Source organism: Onychostruthus taczanowskii, unplaced genomic scaffold (genome assembly GCF_017590055.1).
Source record: "Onychostruthus taczanowskii isolate IOZ18803 unplaced genomic scaffold, ASM1759005v1 scaffold8, whole genome shotgun sequence".
Lineage (NCBI taxonomy): Eukaryota > Metazoa > Chordata > Aves > Passeriformes > Passeridae > Onychostruthus > Onychostruthus taczanowskii.
This window is the reverse complement of record NW_024505892.1, coordinates 4,234,837-4,254,349: the sequence shown is the minus strand read 5'-3', so window position 1 is coordinate 4,254,349 and position 19,513 is coordinate 4,234,837. Positions and strand designations below refer to the sequence as shown.

The 19,513-nt window shown below is 42.1% G+C and overlaps 1 protein-coding gene across 4 annotated transcripts in view; it reads right to left on the bottom strand.

Moving 5' to 3' along the window:
* PKIB (cAMP-dependent protein kinase inhibitor beta) overlaps window positions 1-18,326 on the bottom strand; it is a 51,461-nt gene extending 33,135 nt beyond the window's left edge. The window contains exon 1 of one of the 4 annotated variants that reach the window (XM_041423826.1): window positions 18,226-18,326. The gene's annotated coding sequence lies outside the window, so the exon portion shown is untranslated. Of the gene's footprint in view, window positions 1-17,579; window positions 17,673-17,788; window positions 17,893-18,104; window positions 18,185-18,225 lie in introns of those variants that run through there. The other 3 variants (XM_041423829.1, XM_041423827.1, XM_041423830.1) reach the window with 3 other exon arrangements.
* Between the last annotated feature and the right edge of the window lie 1,187 nt (window positions 18,327-19,513).

The following is a 19,513-nucleotide window of genomic DNA, read 5'->3' as shown; positions in this document are numbered from 1 at the left end:
GATCTCAAATGCAGGACAGGGGGTCAAAGAAGGGAATTTTGTACAGGTTTGGACTAGCAGCAAGTAATTCTGCCTTCTGTGAAGCATCTTTGAAACCTGAGAGGATGCACAATGACTTAAACCTCCTCACACAGCCTCTGTTGAATATGAAGGATACTGGCAGGTAAGATTTCCACATTGTAAAACCATATTTGAGGAGTTTATCTTTCAAAAAAGGATGGAGCTTATCAATTTGCATTTTTGCCATTCGCATACACAGAGAGAGGTGGGCTCTACATCTGAGCAGATACTGGAGGTCAATTCAATTTCTGGACCCATTGTTGCAACTATTAAGCTAAACAACTTATGCCATATGCATCATCTGCAGTGAAATATGTAAAAAAATGACATTTCATGAGTTCTTTTATCAAGGTTAAAAAAAGTCTATAGCTACTTGATAGGTTATCTTATGCTTAAGCCAAATTTGCTTACAGTTGCAATTCTTTCCTCTACCAGCAACTTGCATAAGGACATCCTCCTACTTTCAGAAGAAATTTTACTGATGCAGGGAAAAGACCCCAAAACTTTCCATTCACAATGTTATTAATATTTATTGATAAGCATTAAAAACTCTAAATCTGTTCTAAACATTCAGGAGTGAGCAATACGTGAAAATTGTTTTGAGCAGCAGAAAAAGTTTTTTTTTAAAACCAGAACTGTCTGTATTAATGAGGCTTAATTAAGCAACATTCCCTTAACAGTCCTGGCTGTAAGTACATACTGAATTACTTACTCATTTGCAGAACTGCTGAGTAGCTGCACTTCTCATGTGGAATCTCTAAGAATTTAAGTTAAATGATAGAGTATAAAAATAGTCTGCTGTAATTAGGCTTTAAGTATTAATTACACAAGTTCAGATGTTTTGTTAACATACATTTTCTTCAAATCTTCAGCTACACCGAGTAACTCTGTTTTCCCCAACAGAGCAGAGTTCCTGTTTCTTCCTTTCTTCTTTTCTCCAGAGTTGTAATTCCTGTTTCATTCTTTTCTTCTGGGACATCTCAATGTAAACCATTGGCATAATCCATAGACAGGTCATCTGAGCAGTGTTCACTGCACGTACCCCACTTCTCACCTCACACTACTTATGTGTGTGCTGAGAGGCACAAGAGCAATGCTTTTGCCTTCAAAACTGCTCAGCCTGCAATGCACTGGCAACATCTCCATGTGCCTGAAGTGGACAAGAAAACAATGGCAACAGCTGTGGTAGGGACAAGGAGAGAATATCACCAGCTTGCAGGGGGTGATGATGAGACAACAGTAACATCCAAAAGAGAGGTGAAATATGGCAGCAATGAGGCTTGGCTTAGGGAAGATTGTGCTATCATTCCAGATGTCCTGTCACTTGGCCAGATGTCTGTCAGAAACCAACACTGCAAATTCACACACCTCCACAGATTTATGCTTTGCTTTCTGTTACACATAATCTTAGTATTTCAAATATTCACAGAATTAAGAGGCAACAAATATCAATAGTTTCCAAGACAGAACCTGCTTGATGTCAGGAAGGTGGCTTCAGGGAGCAGCTTCTGGATGTCTGTGGCAAATCCACCCTGGATATGAAAGCTGCATTCAATCTAAAGAGCTGAGTGGGAGGCTCAGGAGGTAATCGATAATGTTGAGGAGGTGATAAAAAAACCTGAAGGAAGGAAAATCTATCAAAAGCTATTAAACAGAAAAATATTATGTCTTACTCAAGTAACCCATGAGCTGCCGAGCACAGAGAAAAGCAGAAAGCACCTTTACATGTTCATAGTGTTTTCCCTTATTTTTGACCTCTCTCAGCAGCAAGACACTACACACTAAATACCCGTTTGATAAAAACCAGCTCAACTATTCCCACCTGCTCTGAACAAAAGTATAGAAACAAAAACAAACTCCCGAGAAGAAATCCCCATGATGTCAGTTCTAAGCAAAAGAAAAACTTCCTTTCCATACCAAAAGAAGTCCAAGTCATTTATTCAACATTGGTTTAAGAAAACCTATTCCTTTCTGTGACAAGGCAGAACTCAAGTTTCTAACAAAGAGACTACAAAAAATATTTTCAGTTTTGATTTCAACCTCCAGAGCTGGTGTGTGAGATAACCTCCAACTAGCCCCACAACAATCTCCTGCAGAGAGGAAGGACTATTCTCTCCTATGGCAAGAAGTCTACTGTGTCTACTGATTTTCAAGAGCTAGAAAGCAGAATTTGAAAGTGGAAAATTACAAGGGTATTTTGTGCTAATAAGCCATCAGCTTTCTGATGAAAATGGGAAAGGATCTTATTAACCGTTCATTCAGTTTAGTTACATTTGGTGGTTTTTTTTTTTGTTTTTTTTTTTTTTTACTTCAAAGGAGCATTAGACAATGAAAAAGCACTCTAAAGACTGAAAGAGCTCAATCAGAAAAGAATCTAAGATTATCAGTTTTATCTTCCTATTGAAATTGTGTTACCCCTTGATTTGGGCTAAACTCTGTTTGAATGGTAAAATGGAAAGTTCTACAGTGCACAAAGAGGTGAAGAATACTTAGTTTTTTCCATGCTGATAATCCTGTAAACCCAGCAGCTCTGGGCTGGTGGCTGCAGAGGCAGCCCTGCAGTGCTGCCCTTCTGAAAGGGCACCAACACAAGTAATCAAATCCTTTAACAGTGCCCTTAAAAGCAAGGTGATGATGAGGAAATTTAAAAGTCAAATGTCCCAAAGAATGAACACCTGCTTTCCTGTCTACAGAGACATCTCCAGAGACATCTCTGACATTGGGCAGTCAAGAGCAGGAGATGACAATTTATGTGATGTCTCTACCATTAATAAAGCCATCAGCATAGATGTGAGAGCTGAAGTCAGCAGTTCCAAAACTAAATCCCTCTTTAAAACCTATGACGAGAAGGAAAAGGGGTCAGAAGCCCAGACAGACCCCTAGACAGATAGCTGCAGGATGTGGTTGCTTGACAATGTTTAACTAAAGCAAACTAAAGCAATTTTTAACTAAAGCAACACATGGGGGTTCTCTGAGGGCTGAATGGCATTTGGAGGGGGGGGGGAGGCAGTGCCAGGGAAGACAATGAATCATATCTGATCCCTAAAGAGATGCAGAGGGACAGCAGAAGTGGAAAAGGGGTTTCTTCAGTCTTTATTCTTGCACTGTGCAGGCCAGACACAGCTGCAGCCCAAGGGGTTCCCTAGCACTCCCTGGAACAACAGCATCTCTGCAAAGAGCAGAGAAGAAAAGCAGGAATCATTAAACCCCAGCCCAAACCTCTGCACAGGCAATTATGGCTTCATTCAATAAACAGGATTTTTACAAGCACTTTGCAATCCTCCATGCAAGATTCCATGCTGCTATCAATAGGGAAATGCAATTTTACATGTCATGAAAACATGCTATTTATACCTGCATGTAGCAAATAACAACACTAAGGTGCTAATGTCAGATAACTGATATTAATGGCAGAACAATTAGCCTGAAGCCTGGATGAAAAGCCTCAAGAGAAGTGTCTTCAAACTCCGCTACCCTCTCTAATTTCAGGTCACATTGTCACTGCACCTTCTCCTGCCTTGCCCCCACGCAGTGTCCTGCACGAGAACACCCGTGTCTGTCAGCACAAGGGTACCCATCAGACAGGCCCTGTAACTGCATTTGCTAATGCTTCTTTTGATCTCACAGGCTGTGACTGACCACGTGATATTCCACTTCTGGTGTCACAGAGATCAAACCTGAAATAAAACAATGGAAGAAAGCCTTGGCACGTGGGGTATCACATGGATAAGAACTGAAGGTCACCTGCAGACTCAGGTGAGTGACAGCAAACCTCAGGCAATGTGTTGGTGCTCTTGCTCTTCTCTCTGCTGTGTATGTGCACCACTGAAATGGTGGGAGACTACCTGTACAGCTTTTAGCAGCCTGTGAGTGACCATAATTCTGACATTAATTCACCAGGTATTCCTTATCCATCTCTGTCAGGTATGCACAGTAACAACATTCCCCCTTTTCATTCCTGGAGTGAATTCTTCCCTTCACCTATGCTGAGGAAAAGGATGAATGTTTATTCTGAACACACTTCACATGCTCTACATAAGCATATGGTCAGGCACACATCAATTAGCCATGCAGCTTTGCAGTGACAAGCAGGCAGACCTATAGATTTTTTTTTTATTTGCCCTTGGTATGGAGGACATCTAAAAAAAAGCAGGGCCAGTGTACCACTATGCTGCAGAGATCCCTCTGAGAGGCTACTGCAGCCAGGCATGATTTGTAACAGATGCTCTGATACATATCAAAGCCAAATTCACCCTAATTTATCTTCAACTTGTATGAGGCAGAGAGGTACCAACACAAAACACTACCCTTCAAGTCCTGGGTGGCCCACTCCTCAAGTCTTGATGAGTTGTGGGACTAAGCTGGCTAAAAATACCCTGCGAGGCAGGAAACTGTTCTTCCAAGAGCTGTTAAACAGTTCTTCTAAGGATGCACTGTTTCCAAACAAATGCATAAAACCCCCTTGAAACAGAATAGGGCAGGATACATCTCACAGAAAGGAAGAGACACATGGCATAGGGCCTTAAGATTCCCTTTATTCAGCCAAGTTCCTTTCAGAGTTTTATTCAATATCATAAAAATATTTGTGCATAGCAATTCAAGCATGCCTATTCCCACTGAAGGATGTGCAGGCTCTACAGCCACATTGTCATACAGCGCTCTGAGTTTTTTCTATTTGTTCTTAGTAATGTTTTGCTTCTCCAAAGAATCCTCACGGCAGCAAGGGGAGGAGACACCAGGTATTCAGCAGAACTATAATGTCTGTTAAATGTAGCACAAAATGTTAAATGTAGCACAAAAGCTACTCTGCCCCAAATACTGTCAGGCAGGGGTTTGTGTCTAACCCTCTTCCTACCACATGCTCTTAGGATCTATCAAGTTAACCAGTCCTACAGCATCCTCTCAGTTTTCATGGTCACTGAGTATCATGAGCAGGCATATCTCTATTGTATTGTCTCTTTAGAGATATGTGCTTTGATCACATCTGGGAGCTGATTGTCATAATACTCGATATTTATATGAAAATTGTATCTACGTGAAGAAAAAGGAAGCAACTTCTACAAATAAACTACTCTCCTGAAATTTTGATCTTTCAGCTACAGAACTGAAGGCTAAAAAACAGGCATCAGATATTGCAAACTGACACAGACAAAATAACCTAGTCAAAAGAGAGTGAGCTGCAGGTACACACTAAGTCCTTTACTAGTGCAAGTGGCAGTTTTATCTGAAATTGTAAACGACTATAAAAAGAAAAATCAAAGTCAGGATTTACTAATAGCCTTTCTGAGATTTCATGGAAGAAGAAAATGTGCTGAACCTACATATCCAGGAAAGCTGTATTTAGTAGAGGGTGGTTGCAAATTGCTTACAAAGTGACCCGAAATAGTTGAATGGACCTGGAGTCAGGGGCTGTAGGGAAAAACAAATTGAGTGAAAAAACATTGCCCAGTGTTTGCAGTGTCAGAACCCTTGCTTTGTGCAGCACGTCAGCACATGTTTCTGGGATCATAAACATTTCACAGTGCATTTCTATTATCACATGGTAGGCACAGCTAAATCCAGGGCACATCACTCATTCGCCTCACTAGAGGACACGAACAGCTCAGTCTTTCAAGAAGCCTCCATGGTGACACAGTTGTCTATTCTGTGCTTTGAAGGCTTCATCTCACAACTTAGAAGGCAATGTTTTCCCATTTTAGCAGGGACAAGCTGGAGATTCATGGGAAAAGCTGCTCATACCTCAAAGATCCCCAAAGGAAGGATGGCCTCTAGCCACAGAAGAACTGCCAATGCAGCATGCCCCACAACCATCCATGTCACCAAACCACAAGGTGGAGGGGATCTTTCAGGTGCCAAGCCTAGACTGTGGCACAAAACAACTCTGACAGCAAGATGTGGCTCATCATTGGGTTGAAGTACAGGTGGAAGATGAGCAGAAATTGTGGCCACAGATAGCCACAAATCCACCAAGCCGAAGTGGAGGTGTGAGGCCACAGCCAGTGGTGTTTATATCCTTGGATAAGGTAGCACTTGCTATGCTGCCTGGAAGTACTGTGAGCCCACACATCTAGGCTTTGTTGAAGCTCATTCTGGATTCACTGGATAGCTGCTCTCACCACTCAGTTCCACAGGAAAAAAAAAACAACACAGAAAAAAATCAGGGTTACATGGTAAAAATGCTTCTTTCAAGATCAAGTTATGAAAAATAAGAATGGCTTAAATGAATTTCTGAATTAGAAGTAATCAATTTGGTGGTGTAATAGAAAAGTTCTTTTGATCTGTTTTGATTGTTTGTTCCTTTTTTTTTTTTTTTTTTTTTATTTTTAATTTTGAACCATCCATCCCTCTAAAACTGAACAATTCCTGCATTATCTCAGTAGGCACTGCTGATTCAAAGCAAGGATTAGTCACAAATCTGTGCCACCCCAGAGCCATTAAAACAGCAAGCTGGTAGATGGGAAAAGGGCATATGCATCTGATAACTGAGATGACCTTTCCTACAGATATTCGTGTTTGATTACCAGTACCTTTTCTGGATATACAGTTTCACCAGGACACTGTAACATCCCAGCTCTTCCTGAATTGTGGAGACAAAAATTAGATGGTCTTTACCACACAACACTGCTGCTTATGCAGTGCAAAATCATGCAAAATCACCAGAACAATTTTATTCTTCCAAACAATGATGATACTTTAATAAACCCTATTAAACCCAAGCATCAGTACCAACCCCAGCATTAAAGCATTGAATACAGAGCAGTTTTTCTATGGGAAATTTATGACCAAAGGAAATATTCTAGCCTTGGTATTTTTATAGCATCCATTAATTTTTTAGTGGAGGATGGAGCTACCCAAGATTTAAAATGGTATTCAATGTGTCCTCTACCTTGAAGAAGAAAAGTACCTGCATTGGAATACTGTGCCACAGCCCCCAAAAGATGAGACGACACCTGAGTGCAACTGCTATTGCCAAAGTACATTCATTAATCAGCCACCATTCTTCTCAACAGACATCCTGCCCGTTTTAGTTACAAAACAAAACCATTCTGACCTTTAATCTCACTCCTCTCTCTGCTCAGTAACATTGATGCCCATTGCCAAAGTGTACAGAAAGGGGTCCTCAAGCCCTCTGCATGTGCCACAGAGCTTGTTCCCTGAGCTCTCGCTGCTCTGTCACCTCAGCTCTGTCCCTCTCTCCCACTGGTGGCTGCTTCCAAGTAAACATCCTGTAAACTCAACACTCAAGAAGCACTGACAGTTCATGAGCTGTTCACCAGTGACTTATTACCAAGTGCAGCATAACCTGAGAAAAAAATAATTAACTCTCATTTTTGTTACTCTAATTTAGAAAATGAGGGCACAATTTACTCCAGAAAGCAGATGCCACAGAATTATTAGTGAGTGTTTCCTGGCATTTTGTTCTCAGTTTAAACATTAATATTGGAGTTGCAATAAGTGTTTGTTGAATGTTTAGCACAGTTAAGCTCTGTTTTTCTCTAGAGAAGTATAATTTCAGATAATTTCAGTTCACCAACAAATTCTCAACACCATATTTGTTCAGAGTGGCATTTCTCCTAGGATCTACAACTCCAGAGCTACATTGAAATATAATTAACAATATAACACATCACTGCAGCTCCTCTGCATCTTTCACTTGCAAACAAACTGGTGCTAAACTCTGTCATAGCCCAGCAGTGCTCTCTTCTCAGCTTCCCTTCCTCCTCACCTCAGCTTCCCTTCCTCCTCATCCTCCCCCTCAGAAACACAAATCTACAGAAAACGTGCCAAGATAATTTCTGAAGAGATGTAAAAAGGAGAACAGCGTTGTGTATATTCCTCACCCAAAATAAGCTTATGTGCCTTTTATACAGTCCATATGCATATTTTCTTAACAATTTTTGAAACTCCCATACTGATACCAGACAGGAACAAGCCATAATATTCTTTCCTCAGTTTCAGGGCTATTACCCCCTGAGGATTTTGCTCCTCTGAACATTTCCAGAACATCTCCAGCCTTTCCCAAGTTCAGCAGTGGCTGTGCTGGCACTGTGCAAACGCAGCTCGCAACACCACTGAGCTGTTTTTAGCTCCCATGCTGCCTGAGGCTGAGCATCTTCCCCCTCACCACATCCCATTTTGTGATGAGCCATCTATCTTCTTGCTTCTGAATGCTACATTCTCACTTAGGAGATGGAGCCTTAAAAAGAGATGCTCCAACCAAAGAGCATGTCTCTGTGTGTTCTGCTGTGGAGGCCTTTGCCCCAAAATCAGAACGAGGTCTCACCCTGCACCTCTTTTGTTCAGTTGTATGAGTAGACTGGACCTGCTGTCTTGCTGGAGCAGCTCAGACTGGCACAGGAGGAGTCAAGCCGGATCCCCCTGCCAGCTCCTGAAAACATATCCCCATTTTGGGAACAGCTTAACTTTCAGATGGTAATTACGTTCCATCTTTGAGGGGCTCCTGCTTTTCTAAGCATGAAGGCTGGACTGCCACAGCCCCAGCCAAGGGATCCGCTGCCATCCGTACATCCAATGTCACTCCTGTCAGATGGCAGCTCGGGCTGTCAGCCTCGCTGCTCTTCCCCCATGAAACACTGGCACTGGGAAGGCTGAACAAGGAAGCTGGGATTATGGGAGACATCCTTTGCCCCGGAGACGGAGATGGCACTGCCAGCTGTTATCTCTGCTCTCCAGTTCTCAACCAGGAATAGAGCAGTAACAAATGTACTCAATCCTGCACTGAAAGGCAGCCTGGGCTGGAAATCCCAGCTTTTTCATGGTTTTAAGCAAATGCAACAGCACTGGGAGGAGAGGGGAGAGGTGGGGTGGGGATGCAGTCAGCCATTCAAATTAAAATTGACATTTTTAAAATTTGCTTTGATTCACCTCTAATCTTACATGCTTTTTCCTAAATTATGAAAAGGTACAGAAATGAGGCCAAGATACAGATTAAAAAAAATTAACCATTACCTCTCAAAATATATGCCTAGAAAAATGCACAGTTAATATTTACAGTAAAGATTAATCAAGCCATTAAGCCATAAAAAGCTTTATTAAAAAAAAAAAAAAAGGACCATCTCTAAATCTCATCTTTCAGTTCTTCCAGAGTATTTATTTAATTTTAAGCAGTAGAACTCCAGGTTCTAAGTTTTACAAAAATCTAAAGAACAAGCAACTTTTAAAATCATTAAGGTGTGAAGTTTTAATTGACTTTTTTGGTTGTCAGAATCATCACTTCACGTGGATGTGCAAAACTGATCAGCTGGATAAATTTGTTCAGCTTTCTTCTATGTTCTGTAGACCACCAACTGCTACTAAAGAGGCCTCCAGCTTTCTTCGTTCTCCCTTTATATGACAAAATTTACCTCTCTACAATGGCTGGATTGTTAACCAGTCACTTAATTAACACAATGAATATATAGCTGAATGTCTCATTACATCCCTTCAAGATAACTAGGTTTCTGTAACAACATTCAATTTCCATGCTAGGATGTGCGAATTATTATAGTTGACTCAACCCAAGAAATTGCATCTCCTTAAATGGGATTACAGCAAGTAGGTTTCCATTTGGAGTTATTTTAATACTCAGTAAAGCAAAATGAATCAGTATAATAATATTAGTATCACAATAATCTTAATTTTTTTTTTTTTTTAGCTTAAAACCTTGCTAGAATAGAACACACCAAGTCTCTTGGGAAATCTGTTTGAGAAACACACCATCCAATTTATTCTGTTTTACTCTGGAGTGTTACTTACAGCTACCTGTAACTAATGAGAATTCAGATGGAGAGAAGAAACATAAAAGTAAGTTGCTCATTAATAAAAGGAACTGCTTGGACAGCATGTACTCTCTCTTCAAACTGAAAATAATAAAGCTACCAATTCAGAGAAGAAAAAGCAAGCATTGCCTTTTCAGTGATGCTTTCTCCTAAAAGCATCATGTCTTATGATAAATACCTTCTATGTTCAAGTGGAGACCTTCCAATCACATCAATGATAGGTTGTTTCCATTAGAAATTGGCTGAGAATTATTTTTATTCAATTTAATTCCTTCCACAATTCTAGCTGTTCCAGCAAACAAATGCAAGTTCAAAGGGAAAGAAAACAAATATTCCTCCAACCCTCACATACTCATCTTTTTAAGCTTTTTTAAGCTCTCTGAGGTAAACAGCAAGCACTTTTAGTGACAGTTTCTGAGTAATGATGGGGAAGAGAGGGGAAGTGGTTGAAAGCACCACTGGCTTCTTAATGCCAACTCTTTTATGTTACTCAGGGAACACATGTTCAATCACTGCTTATGAAACAGCTTTGACAACATATACAGGAGCTTTTTGCTTGATGTTTGCTTAAATGAAACTCCATTTATTGTAGAAGCAATTGCTTATAGTTTACTTTTTGGCATGGTTCTTTAGTATTTTTTTGTTAAACAGAAGCAACTCACAGTCTTAATAATAGATTAGTCAGTGGCTGTCTTCTCTGGAGCCTTTGTTACCGAGAAGTTTCACTGCAAGCTAGCTCTTCTGAGAAGAAATTTAGAGAAAATATCAGAAGGGTGGTAACAACAGAATTTCTAACACCTGACCTTTCCAGCAAGAAAAACAAGTGAGACACATTAGACAACCCCATCCCCACATAGGGACCTTTCTTTTAAAGTCACACGATTGCACATGATGCCTGCTTCCAAGAAAGCAGTAGGCTCAGTGTTTCATTTTTGAACACAGAACATAACTATCACATTAAAGCTTTAGCAAAACATGTTTACAGAAGTCCCTGCATTTTTATTACACTGTATTGTTCTTTGGAGAAAGATTTTCCTAAGTGAACAAAGACTGCAGCAGACTGAATTAGACTTGAAGTCTGAAATAGATCACGTCGTACACTTAGAAATTGTTTTACAACACTGAATTTAACCATATCTAAGGCAGACTGTATTAGCAAGATATTTTAAGGCAGGGACAGCAAACCACTATGCTGTTGCTAGCATCTGTGCTCAGCTTTGAGCTTGGAATGACAGGATCATGGGACAACTCTGGACAGGGCTCAGGATTCCTGGTCTAGCACCAAGGTCAGATGAGGCTGATCGTGGCTGTGCTCCCTGGGGGCTGGAACGCCCCAGAGCAGACCTGGCACCGCCACTGTGGGCAGCCCACACCCTGCCTCCTCTGAGTCTTTAACTTGTGCACCGTCTGAACCTCTCTGGATTGGTCCACCTGATACCTCCTGTGTCTTTGGCTCTCTCTTTTTGACCACCTCCCTCCCTGTGGTACCAGGGGCTGTTGCCAGCACCTCCAGAGCCATCTTCTTCCAGACTGAGCCAGCCCGTCCTTCAGCCTTTCCTCATGGGGCAACTGCTCCAGCCATGACCATCATGCTTTTGATACTCTAGAAAATGGCTTCTTCCCTGGAGACGACTGCATCCTGTTTTGTAAGGAAATGGGAAAGGCGAACTACACTGACACACTCCACAATATCATCTGACTCCCTGTGTCCAGGGAACCACAGTCCTGTGTCCAAGCCCGGCTCTACTACAGGCAGATTTGCAGTTAAATCAGTCTTCCCATCAAAAGTTGTCTCTGTGGCAGCATCCCATCCATCCTCTGCAATAAATGGCAACAATTGCAGACCTCTGCCCTGCTCCTCAGCTCCAGGGTGGCTTCCCATTCTTTTTTTTTTTTTTTTTATTAGAGCAGTTTATAAAGCCAGTCCTCAAAGTTTCTATTCATACAAACAGCAGAAAAACTTCAGCACTCCCACTATATTGTGGACTTAAATCAAGATGAAGTGCCATATGATCGCTTAACACTTTTTGTGTCATCTGCCAAAGCAAACAATGCTATTCACAACTGGCTAAGCCCTGAGAAGTATGTATATTTCAGGCAAACCATATCCTTCTACTATGGGGGAAATTCTAATTCAAACACTATTTTCAGAGACAGAATTTCTAGGCATCGTCTTCCCATCTTCTGCTTTCTTTAGTCCTCTTACCCAACCAAACCTCATCCACAAGAGATGGAAGAGACATAACAAGGCATACTTACCAACACTATTTAATGGAAACTCCCTGAATTAAGGACTATAAAATCCACCTTTGTAGACAGAAACTGCTTATGAACAAAGCATACCATGTATTGCCCAGGGACTAAAGCTATTTTTGATGAGCCAGAGGAAGGGTAAAGAATCATCTCAATGACAATCTCTTTGTCATCACTCAGTGAAATACCACAGAGCACTTTCATCAGTTAGTATGAAATATTTAAGAGCTGCCAATGCTTCTGCATTTGTCTGAGCAAGACCAAGGTACCTTGTAATGAGGAAGACATAAAATATCGATGGGTCAGGTGCTCAGCTAAAGGATACAAATGACACAAGACTCCAAAGTAGGCAAAACAAAACTTAAAAGGGACATTGAGCCTGAGAAAAGGGCAGAACTTTATACAGACAGAACACCAAGTTGTGTGGTGTTGAATGCTGCACATCTTCCAAGGGCATTTCAATAACTCCAAAGCTGCATTACTAATCACAGTTCCAGGTTGCTCAGGAGCCTATGGACAAACTTCTGGATTTCCAACAGAATGTTGTGAATTGGTTGCAAAGGTAATTGAAAAAGGGTAAAATAAAAGGCTACCCGTTTGTCCATGTGGGCTGGAAAGCAGTATAAATTATTCCCTCTGTTCTGCCTCAGCAGGTATTCAGAACTGCAAGCGTAAACACCACTTTGTACTGTAAACCCACTTCACCTTCATCTGTTGGATGGAATATGTGGACAGGGTGAGGAAAAACAACAGAGATAGCTTTGCTATAATTATATATGTAGTAAATACTGCTTAATCTGTAAATTAAAAGAAGAAGCAGCAAAAAGAAAAAAGCAAGTGATTCCTGATCTACAATTACTTTTCTAGGATCTTCCTAAGGATGCAGAAAATGGAATATTTTTCATTCAGAGCTGCATTCTTGCAGTGCAACCCAGCACAGAAACTGCCTCTGCCTCTGGGTTCAGCATGGAAAGATGTCACATACCAAAGCAAAAACATGCAGAAAACCTCTGCTGCATATATTCAATGCTGAGAAGCCAGCTGAAATCCTCCTGTCAAAGTGTTTCAGCCTGGGTGCACTGGGCCAGAGCTCCACATCCCAAGGCTGCTCAATGTCTGTCTCTCCACATACAGTGCAAACCTGACCCTGGTAAAATCATCACCTCCCTTTGCTGACTGGTTTTTTTTGGCTGCCTCAGCCACAGCTAAACCATGTGAAGGACTCCTGCTGCCAGCCCACCCCAGCCCTGCCCCTGGTCTCTGGGCAGAGGCACACTCCCTCTCTGCAGGATGTCACTGCCCTTCTCTGCCCTGCTAAGGTAAGGGCACAAGTTTGCACGTCCTACCGAATCTTTCACCACAGCACCAGTTAAACACTTCCACTGGCATGGTTTTTAGATCCATCCCTTGGATGCATTTGAAGTGAAGCAGACTGGGTAGCACCTACGTACGATGCTACATCCCACGTTTCTGGGAGTGATGCAACCACTGGTGAGAAACTGCTGTGGGAGCTGTCTCTGGCACCAGCTGGGAGGTACCCAGCCCAGGCTGAGGGGTGGCAGCTACCTGGAGCACAGGGAGAGCCCTGTGGGGCTGCCAGGAGGCCAGGTCCTTGCAGCAGGGAAGGATGTTTAGCTCCAGCCAAGTGCAAGAGGGTGAGGCGGGGCAAGATCCCACATAAGGGTTTGTGCTTGTTCCCAGAAAAAAAAGACATCACTGTGCACCTTGTCCTTCCTTTTATTCTCAAACAAGAGAATAAAGTCAAATGGAATTGCTTTAGAAGCACAGTGGTGCTCTGTCTTTAGTGGGGAATGAAGGCTTTAATATATATAAATGATTGTAAAAGATGTAGAGGAGAGCTTTGTGCAATGTAAATGCAGAAAAAATATTTTCAAAGAAATCAACATTATCCAGTGAGCACTTTATTAAATTAATTTCATTTATATATGTACATTCATGCCCAGAAAGCAAGACCATTTGATACAATTCCTACAACAGGAAAAAAGCTAGCAAATCAACTTAATACACTATTAAATTTTTCTAAAGAAAAAAAAAATTTAAAAAAAAATCAACCAAACCCAACCACCTCAAAAAAACCTACCCACAGTAATTTTATAGGGAGATAATGAAAGAGAAAAGACACACAAGTATTGTGATGCTATTAATGTTGGCAAGACAAGAAAGGAGAAAATGGGCAATTACCCATAAACACAGCTCCTCAGTTATGTAGCAAAACAAAAATCAGAACAAAAACCACCACTTAAAAGTCAATAAAAGCACATGTATTCATAAAGGTCTTGCTAGATAAGCTCACAACACCTTTTCATATTTCTCCTCCATTCTCATGACACGGGGAGAGTGCTATACCATCCCGCTGTGCAGAAAAAAAGCAGAAGAGGACGTTCAGATGTAGCCTTAACCAGAAGAAACAGCAGTGGCAGTAGGAAGCAAATTAAAGACTAATCAAAAACTTGTAAGCAATTGAGAGAAACTGATTGTGGAAGAAGATGGGTTTTATTGTGACCACAGTAATCGAGTGTTTGCACTGAGTCAAGAAAACAAAGAAAATTATTGCACCACTGGCTATCAACCCTGTATCAAGAAGTAATAAATTATGGACAAGGAAAGCAACACAGCTGCTTATGAAGATGAGGAACGACAGGGTTTCTATTCACAGCTCATTATCAGAAACATCTCAGACCTATTGAGCTTACTTTGAGAGGACTATGGAGAAAAAAAGGCAGGATCAAAACTTCCACAACTGTATATTCCCATGGAGCAAAGAAATTGAAGATATAATCACCAAGCCTTGAGCAGCAGAAGTTATAAAGCTCAGCATCCTATGGAGCACCCGCACAAATTTTCTGATGTCTATTAAGTTGCATTCTTGCTACAGTGCTTCTTTCAGTGGGGGAAATTGCCACATCTCCCTCATCTCCCTCATCTCCCTGGCCACCAGAAGCCTTGAGGTTTGTAAAATTTCATCACTTTGAAATCTCTGCTCTTCTGTTTATATTGGCAGAAATTAATCCCCAAGGGTAAACAAAATACACCAAGGCAATGAGGGGAGCTATCAGTCAGACAGCATTATTATTGTTTCAGCTTCATCTCCTTAGGAAACCAGGCTGAAATTAATATAGTCAGGGCAGATGGGAAGAAATAACAAACATAAATCTAAAATGGGAAAAACTTCTAAAACTAGAATTTTAAAGTCAAGTACAGAAGACATTATTTCATGTGAGGAAAGCCAGATTTGGGAGCTTTTCACAAACAGATCACCATTTCTGACTTTCTAGGATTCCTGCTAAGCCACACTCTTAGGCTGCAATGAAAATCTGGATGATCCCCTTGTAAAAACAAAAATGCCAGAATCTTAATCCATTCTAACACAGATGTTTGACTGTCTAAATACTTCTACCACACAAGATCACTTGGATTTCTGTAATTCTCTCTTTTCAGCAGTGGGGGTGATCCCATGGGTCTGAGTGGCCAGTCTGGATGCACAGAGTGCAAAAAATCAATCCAAAATCCTGAACCATTCCACTGCTCACAAAACTACTTGAGAGAATGAGGTGCACTCTAGGGAGAAGCTGCAAAGCACAGAGGCTCTTTGGACATCAAGAAGTGGAGAGAACACACCAATGTCCCTCACTTTCCCCCCAAAGCCAGTCAAGAGGAAGCTACACCCAGAGAACTGAGTGTGGTCCTGAGGCATCTTCACCAGGAGGACAAATCAACAAAGTAGAGCAAAAAGGCCAGCAGGAGTTCAGGGAACATATGATCTTTAGCTGGTGGAGATAACTATACAAATGATTCCTCACAGATTTTCCACCCCACGTTTTAGAAACTGAAGGAAACAGTTACAGTCTGACAAGCTCATTAAAAACCTTCATCAGTATACTAACAGAAAATATTATTTGTTAACAGGATAGTCAGTGGATGGACACAAGGGAGTTTTGCGCTTTCAGGCAGATTAACAATATGACCTGACTGAGTTTCTCTGCATTTCATGATTTGCATCAATATTTTTAAAGTTTGTTGTGAATTCCAAGTTCCTGCATATTTTTCTAGCATACTGATGTGTTATGCTGTTTTGCCTTAATTTGTAACTGACATGACACATCTAACTAAAAAAAACATAAAAAGAAAAAAAGAGACTGGTTTCTGTTCCAACAGGATGTATTACAAAACCAAGGTACAGAACTAAACCTTCCCTCTAATAGTACACTAAATCATGTGCTTTTAGAAGTTATGTGAGTATTTATAGTTAAGGTTCAAATTATCTTACTTAAATTTGTAAGTATTTCCTATCAACCACAATGTAATATTTCAAAATCATCATGGCATGCACATTCAAGTTCAAAACTTCAAAAAGAGTATTATAAGTTGAAAAAAAACAACTCAGTAAGACCATTCCCATCCCCATGACTTCTTCAGTTAGAAAAAGAACAAAAAAGTAAACAAAGTGTCATTGTCTTTCCTTCAGCTGTTTTTAAGGTCTCTGTTTTGATCAAATTTTTCATCAAGAAATGGGTTTTTTTTCCCTAGATACAGAAGGTGATGAAGTTATACTGTGTAAGTCAATATGCCCTACGTATTTCCACATTAACCAATCCTAACCACAATGCTCCCAAAGGTACACAGTAATTTTATCCATTGCTTCAAGAATTTTTAAACTCTTTCACTTCTCTCTTTGCTAAACACACTTGCCTGCTCTGCAGAGTCCACAAATGGCTTCAACAACTGCTAAGAAGCATCATTTATAACTGGATTAAGAAACAATTCTCTTATGGCAAACATTCTGTGGCAATCAGAAGGAATAAAAAAAAATTCCTGTCTTGCATGTGATCCAAATACAAGGACATTCCTTGCAAACACAGAAAGCTGAAAGTCAGTGATGTATTTTAACTGGTCTTCTAGGAATATATTCTGCATCCACAAACTGCATGTTAGTTGTTCATTGTCATGTCCGTGCAACTTAAATGATGGACTTCAGGCGCAAAGGTTATATTTCAAATACGTGTTCTAATATACCTAATCAGTAAATTACTCTCTAGCCTTCGTGTTGCCACCACTGACTAATATGACATTTAAAAAAAAATTCAGGAAGGAGATGTGCTTAAAAATCGCACCTGGCGCACTTCTGATTGCTTTTCTGCCGGAGAAAAAGTCATTTCAGTTTCCTTCCCTGCCGATGAGAGGCAGCCTATGTATGACACCGATTAGCGGCTTCCCCGAAAGCTTAATAATACCTGGCGCTAAGAAACATTAAACCCGGTCAGTCCGGGAGCAGCCAGGGCAGGGAGGCACAGGCAGATCACCCGTGACCTATGCCGAAGAACGCCTAGGACACGGTGCTCGGCCACGGGACATCAAGTCCCCAGGACCACCCTCCCCAGCAGCTTCACCGCTCCTGCCCGCCCTCCGCTCCAAACTTCTCCCCGTTCCCTTCGATGCCCGGAGGGCTCTCCAGGGCCGGCAGGGTACCTGGGCACTCCGCGTCGCCTGCGCTTGGCGGGCGCAGGGCGGGCAGCCCCTTCCGCGACCCCACGGCTCCTACGTGATGTTCCCGGCCGGCAACCGGCCCGGGCGGCCGATCCAGCCCCGGCAGCCGCGGCCCGGCCGGAGCGGGACCCCGCCAGAGCCTCTCGCCCCCGCCCGGCCCCGGCTTCCCCCGCCGCCGCCGCCGCCCTCACCCGGCGCCGCAGGTCCCTGCCCTCGGATCGCGCTGCGCCGGGAGCCGCGGCCGTGCCCAGGAGCGGCGGGATGCCGCGGGATGTGGTGCCGGGGTGCCGCGCCGGGAGGCGGCGGGATGCCGTGCCCGCCCCCGCAGCCCGTCCCGGCGGGAGCAGCGCGGGGGGGCCGCGCCCCGGGCTGCCGGGCCTGGAGGTGGCCGGCGTGGGGCACCATTCCCCACAACACCGAGCGCCGGCTGGCTCGGGCTGCCGCTGCCGCGGGGAGAAGGGACCGGGCTGGGACACCCACCCCGGCAGCCAGCGCGGAGGGACGCACCTGCCGAGGGTCCCTGTCCCCGCTGGCCCTCACAGCGCACAGAGCTGTCCCGCTGCAAACTGATGAGGGGGGAAGAAGCAGGTCCCGGTGCTCTAAAAACAATAAGGGAAACAGCGCTTACCTGAAGCTTTGCTGACTTTACTCCCTTTTCTTTCCTCTCTTTTTGGCTGCAGTCCCTCAAACTGCACTAGCAAAATGATACAGGACATCCTCCCACTCCTGCCCGACGCAAGCAGCGAGCGTGTGACAAAAAGTTGGCACCTGGATGTAGCCATGTGTGACCCTTTTTGGCTCCGAGCCTTGTTACGTCGCACAGGGAGAGGCCGTGGTGCAGCTGCACGCCTCTGTCAAGGCTGCTGGCCTCTGGGACATGCCTTCATGCAGGAGTTTGGAAAAATCCAGCCTTGGCCCGGAGTCTTTGCCGTTTTCCACTTAAAATGGTGCCCTGTGAAGAGTGCTGCAAGTTCTCTGTCTTAAGACTGTGTTCAGGGGAAACACAAAATTAACGTCTTCAGGCATATTCTACCACATTATACCAAACTGGCTTTTAAAAAGATCTAGATATTTTGAGCATAACATAGATTTGTTGGTTGTTTTTTAATTTTTTTTAATTGTACCGAAATCTGTCTGAGACTGTTTTGAAATAACTGTAAACTGTTTTAAAAATCACACTACAATCTATCTATATACATATACATATGAGACTTCATCCAGCTGTTTCCCTGTATCCAGTCAGAACCAAATGAAAAGGGAATCTGCACAGAGATTTTCCATTTATACTCAGAAACTTTCCATTTATATTCTGAGAACTGGACAAATGCAGACAAAGGTGGGTGTCTTACCTATGTTTTTCAGTGTTTGCACTACAAACCATGTCAGGCTTTTTATCATATTTATTTATGATAACAAATAAAGAGGATTAGAATTTCATTCCATTTTGAAAATGAGGTTGACTTTCATGAACCTAAAATCCCTTGGTTTTATTTCTTACATATTTCTGGCATGACCTAGAATACTTAGGATCTATTTTTAACATTATTTAAGACATGTTGTTAAAGTAATCCTATTTAATGGGAACTTTAAACACCAAATAACTCAGGTGATGGCTTAGAATTGGTTGATTATGTTGCATTTTTATTACATCTTTCCAAATGTCCTCTTAAAGTACAAGAGCTGTAGTTTGGAGTCCTGCCAAAACTCCCTCTAAAATATTTTTCTTAGAATATAATTTGCTGTATCTTCTTTAATGATTAGTCTCTTTGCAATTTATTTCATTATTTGGGCAGATGGCTTGATTTCTCAAAAAATCCTCTTATGACTACTATTTTTAGCTTAACGACAAAAATAACTGGGAGGTGTCTTTCCTTTTCCAGGTTATAAGGAAGGTTTATTCAGATTAATGATTCTGC